At 41.4% G+C, this 5787-nt stretch overlaps 1 protein-coding gene across 1 annotated transcript in view; it reads left to right on the plus strand.

Moving 5' to 3' along the window:
* Positions 1-5787, plus strand: part of Vstm4 (V-set and transmembrane domain containing 4) — a 92820-nt gene that overhangs the window by 70380 nt on the left and 16653 nt on the right. The window lies entirely within an intron of this gene.

Below are 5787 nucleotides of genomic sequence, written 5' to 3' on the forward strand. Positions count from 1 at the left end.
AAAAAAAAAAAAAAAAAGAGAGAGAGAGAGAGAGAGAGAGAGAGAGAGAGAGAAAGCTGTACTTAAAAATGTATAGCATAGAAAGTGGACCTGCTTGCATTAATTTTCCTGATAGCTCAGTCTGAAGAGACTGTTGAAGAATCTTCCAGAAAATATGTTAAATCTTTTTTTTTTTAATTTTGAAATGACTTGAAATTTGCAGAAAAGTTGTAAAGATAGTACAGAGAGTTCTCATATACCCTTCCTCCACCTTCTCTTAAAGCTACCATCTTACATAGCCATGGTGTATTTATCCAAAGAAAGACATTAACGTTAGTGAGTCGGTGTTACCAGATTTCAGCAGGTTTCCCATGGATGTTCTTTTTCTGTCCAGGAATCTAATCCAGGATCTCACATTCCATTCAGTTGTCACACTCCTTACTTTCCTTTGATCTGTGGAAGCTCCTCTGTCTTTTTCTTTCATGGTACTGGCACATTTGTAGTGGAGTAACAAGTTACTTTTTTAGACTATCCCTTAATTTGTATTTCTTTGAGGTTTTCTGATGATTAGATATGAGGTTGCAGATTTGGGAGAAAAACACAGAGAATTTCTCTTCTCATTGAATCATATCAGGGCACATGATGTCCATACAGTAGCACACCCCCTTATCCACAGAGGGATACATTCCAAGCCCCTCAATGGATGCTTCAAACTACAGATGGTACTGAAACCTACATATGCTCTGCTTTTCCCCCACGCATACATACTCACAATAAAGCTTAATTTATAAATGAAGTTCAGCAAGATATTAACAACAATACTAGGTAATAAAATAGAATGATAACCATATACTGTAATGAGAATTATATAAGCTTAGTTATTTGAACCTGATGGATGGTTTTATTTCTGGAATTTTCCTTTTAATATTTTCAGACTGTATTTGACTATGGGTAACAACAAGGGTGAAAAACAAAACTGAAGATAAGTGGGGGAACTGCCGTATGTCTTACGACTGGTGATGCCCATCTCAGTCAATGGTCAAGGTCATGTCTGTCAGGTTACATCACTGTAAGGTTTCTATTTTCCCTTCCCAAAGTCTGTATGTTAAAAGTTAGTCCAATAGTCAAGTTTGGACCAGGAGAGCAAGATGGACTAGGAGAGTTGAACTCCACCTCTCAAAGGGAAGAATGTCAAGAATTTTGTGCACATGATAAAAACACCACAATAATTAATGATTATTTAGGGGAGATATATTATGGTTATGCAGATATTCTATTTTTTCCTTAAACTTTCCCCACTAATTTTGCATTCATCAGTGCTTTTTGCCTGCAGCAGTTTTCACTAATGGTGATACTAATGGTGACTTTCTAGTTCCTTCAATTCTTCTATCTTTATTATTTGAAATTCTTTGGTAAGAAACTGCCATTTTCATTCATTTTTTTATTCACTAATTCGTTAGTATCAGTATGAATTCATATTATTTAATATTTTTAGTTTTTAATCATATTATTTGTTTTGTGGTTAATGTTGTTTAGCAGTTGTGTATGTGCATGAGAGAGAGACAGAGAGACACTGTTGAAACTATGGTCCTAATGTGCATGTATTGCAAAAGACAGTTTATTGAAGTTCTGTTGACATATCTTAATGAGATACAGACGTGTGTGTTATATGAGAGTGCTTTTTGCATGCCATCACACTTAATTCTCACAATAAGATTCCTCCCTCACCCTCTAGGTTTGCATTTGAGGACACACAAGTACTCAATTTAAGAAAAGTGATGGAGTTTCTATAGTCAACCCATAGGAGTTAGTTTCATGGATCTTGAATTAAACAACTTTGTCTAGTTGGGCCCCCTCTCTCCTTTAACCATTAAATATAAACAAAAATTAGTTGTGCAATTCTTGGGTACAAAATAATGTCTTAAGCATTTTTTCCCTACTTATCAAGATTGTCTTCAATAGCATTTCCAAAAATGGCTGTGGCCCTGATTACAAGTGTTCATTGTTGACTTTGTTGTCTGTATGTTTTTTTTGAGCTGGCGTGCTTCTCTGGATAAGGACTTAGCATAGGAAATTCTTAATTTTCATAGAAAGTAAATTAAGGCAGTTATATGCATTTAAAAAGGGCTGTTTGTTTTATGGTAGTATTACCAATAACAATTCTTTAAATACTAAATTATCCGTGTTCATTGAAGATACAAAGAGTTCAAAAATTTTAATATCAATTCTTCCAGAAACAAGTCAACTTAGATACCAATTTGTACTGATAACAACTCACAATAAAGAGATGACCTCAACTAGACCTCTGTCTGACCAGTAGTTTAGAGTCGAAAATGCCAGGCCCCAGCGTCTGCAGGTTTTGGTGAATATTAAGATGTATTTTCCCAAGAGACCAGCATTGACCTCAGTCTCAATTTGGTCGATATTTATCTCTCAGATCAATAAGTCTTGATGGTAGTTGAAACTAAAGTCAATAGCTACTTGTTGATTCACATAGGCCTTAGTGGGTAATTTAGAAAATAACTTGGAGACATTATTTTTGGCGGGGGTGGTGGGTAGAGAAAGTGGCTAGTGCCAGTTTAGGTGTGTAATTCCACTCTTGCTCCATTTTGCCACAATCTCTGTAAAACAGTGCTTCCTGGTTGGTTCCTAAGCGACAGTTTCCCAGCCCTTCTTACTAGAAGCCAACCTGCCCTACTCGTGAACAAGGAGGGACAAGGCTGGTGTAGAGAACTTCTATTTATTGAGCCCTACTGTGTACCAGCTCCTCTGCTAGATGCTTTATGTCTCCATCTCACTTATCTCAACCACAGTGCCAACAATATGACAAATGCGTGTCTTTGTGTTTGCAACACCCAATTCGTGAACAAGCAGGAATTTTTCTTATGTTTTTGACACAATATGGCAATTTGCAAGAAGTACATATTATCAGAAATTAAAAACAGTTGGCAAGATTTTTTTAAAAAAATGATAGAACACAAGCAAAAAAAAATGGGGGAGGCATTTTAGACATTTTATAATCAAGGTATCAAAACTACCTCCCTTCTTTTAGCAGAGAAATCAAATGCAACAATCTACTTTCCAAACTCTCTTAATCAGGTAACGAGGCCCACTGGATCACACAGGTTCTTCTGAGTGTCTGGCAATGCATCCAGTTTGTCTAATTAGTTTACATGCTTGCAGTGTGTCTTTATTCTGATATACCAGTGGGCCTTCATCTTTTGGGGAGTGAGGGATAACTTTCACAAAATTAAAATAGTGCTCTGGGGATGTAGCTCAGCACTAGAGCACTAGTCTAGCATGTGCAAGGCCCAGAGTTCAATCCCCAGCACTACGAAACAAAACAAAACCCCTCAAACTAGCCTGGAGCCAGACGCACTGGTGATTTTCCTTTAAGTTTGGGCACTGACTCAAAGGCCCCCTGAAGACCTCTTGGGCTCTCCAGTATCCTCACGGCAGTTAAGCACCCCTAGCATTGCCAGGGAGCCCCTGGAACTAATTCACACACTTCCAGGAAAAGCTATCATTACTTCCTTGTTTCAGAAGAAACAGAGAGAGCCAGAAGCACTTCTGATTTATTTTTATTGAATTAGGCCAGTTATTGATTTAGAGGCCAAGTGGAGGTAAAAAATAAACACAGGGAGTGCATGTGATATGGAAGCAAAACCTCAGTGTTTAAAGGAAAACACAACAGGAAACTTCACTGTTACCAGAATTGGAGAGGAGGACTGGTAGTTAGTTAGCAGCATCCCCCAAAATGAATGGAAGAAGAAGTGAGCACCATTCGCAGAGTTAAATGAACTTTAACACACTCCTGCCTGCCTCAGTCAGCCTCAGCCAGCCTCAGCATCCTCCTCAATAAAGCACGGGTGAGTCCTCCCTCTCTATAATTAAGTCACTGGTATCTAGCAGAAGGAGAGCTGGAAGGGTCAGGCCACCCCTGTCCTCTAAGGAGAAAGTGATTTCTTGCGAGTAGAGACTGAAGACAGGAAAATCAGGAACATCGCAGGCTTAATTACCATGAGTCTCCCAGTGGGTCCCTTGCAGCCTGTCTCAGTCCCTCTGATCCATCCTCTGCATTGCTGCCCAGGGACTTTCCTAAAACACACTCCAACCATGTCATTTCCCTGCTTAAAATATTCAAACGGCTCCCCCTTGCCTCCGGGATGAAGCACGGCTTCCTGTGAGTGGCAGGCAGTGTCATCTTCCCGTTTCTGCTCCCTTGGTCCCACCAAGACGCCACGTGGTCCAGGCCTTTCCTCTGCTCTCTGCTCTGCACCTGTGGCCCTCCTCATCCTCCCACCGAACTGCTGCTCAGCCCCAAGGCTTGGCTCACTCACCACCTTCTTTTGGAGTCCTCCTTACCCCTAACCCATTTCTCTACAAATCTAGGTCCACCCATGCATCAAGTTCTGGCTCTTCGTGTGAGCAACCTGTCCATCCACCTCTCTTGAGGCACATGCAGTCCATCTCTTCTGTCTGATCCCTTTGGCATTGATGTTTCCAAACATGCCCTCCCTTTCTTCCTTCCTTCCTTCCTTCCTTCCTTCCTTCCTTCCTTCCTTCCTTCCTTCCTTCCTTTCTTTCTCTTTGGTACCTGGGATTGAACTCACAAGCAGTTGACCTCTGAGCCATATTCCCAGCCCTATTTTTTGTATTTTATTTAGAGACAGGGTCTCACTGAGTTGCTTAGCACCTCACCATTGCTAAGGCTGGCTTTGAACTCATGATCCTTCTGTCTCAGCCTCTGGAGCCGCTGGGATTACAAGCGTGAGCTATGGTGGCCTGCCTAAATATGCCCTCATTCTTGGAGGTGATAATAACGAGTCTCCCCTTGGCACACCATTGCCAGCTTCTTTGTCTGGCTGCAGTTCCTTTTCCCATGGTCAGACTGCCCTCTGCACCCACCTCTCCTGAGTGTCCATGGTCTCTGGGGTTCTCCCCTCCTTGAGCACATTCCCTAGGAGAGTCAACACTCTGACAGGTGCCCTACCACCTGTATAGCCCATCGATTTCTTAACAGGCATCCTCCAGCCAACCTCACACCAGTTCTTGTGACTGTTTCCCTGACACTCCCCTTGAGGCTCATGAGGACCATCAAATCCACCCCGGCACACACTGAGCTCATGGCCATCCTCTCATCTGCTTCACCGGGACATCCCTGCCTAGCAGTTAGAAGTTTCATTCAGAATCCAGCCATGTTCTTCCCTTATGCCTGCATCCATGGGTGGCTTGAGCCTTTCCATAAGTTCTCAGTATGCCCAGGAGTGCCCCTTTCCTCCCATCCTCACTGCCACAGCTGCTTGGAGACCACCATCTTCCTATCCCTGAAGCCTCAGTCCTCTCCTCCCTGCTCCCACAGCACAAGCTCACTTGTACTTTAGCCCCTCCTACTCTGACTGAAGTCACATTTACCTGCCTGGTTTATCTTTCTTCCTCACTAGAACCCGGTAGTTCCTTTTTACCACATGACCTCTACATTTCTTACACTACAAAAGTCCTACATCACAGACACATCGGATAGTTGCAGAAAGTATGAATTGTTTTATTGCTTTTAAATTATGGTACAGTACACGCAAAATTTATGGACTTTATCATTCAGAAGCATTAAGTACATCCACATTGATGTAAACTCTCTGGAATTCTTTTCTTCTTACAAAACTGAAACTCTGTACCTGTTAAATAATAACTCCCCATTTCCCCATGCCCAGTCCTTGAAAACTGTCATTCAACTTTCTGTCTCTATGAATTTGACTACTAAGGACTTCATAGAAATGAAATCATGCAGGATTTTTTTTTTTTTTTTGG

Source organism: Marmota marmota, unplaced genomic scaffold, assembly GCF_001458135.2.
Source record: "Marmota marmota marmota unplaced genomic scaffold, marMar, whole genome shotgun sequence".
Classification (NCBI taxonomy): Eukaryota; Metazoa; Chordata; class Mammalia; order Rodentia; family Sciuridae; genus Marmota; species Marmota marmota.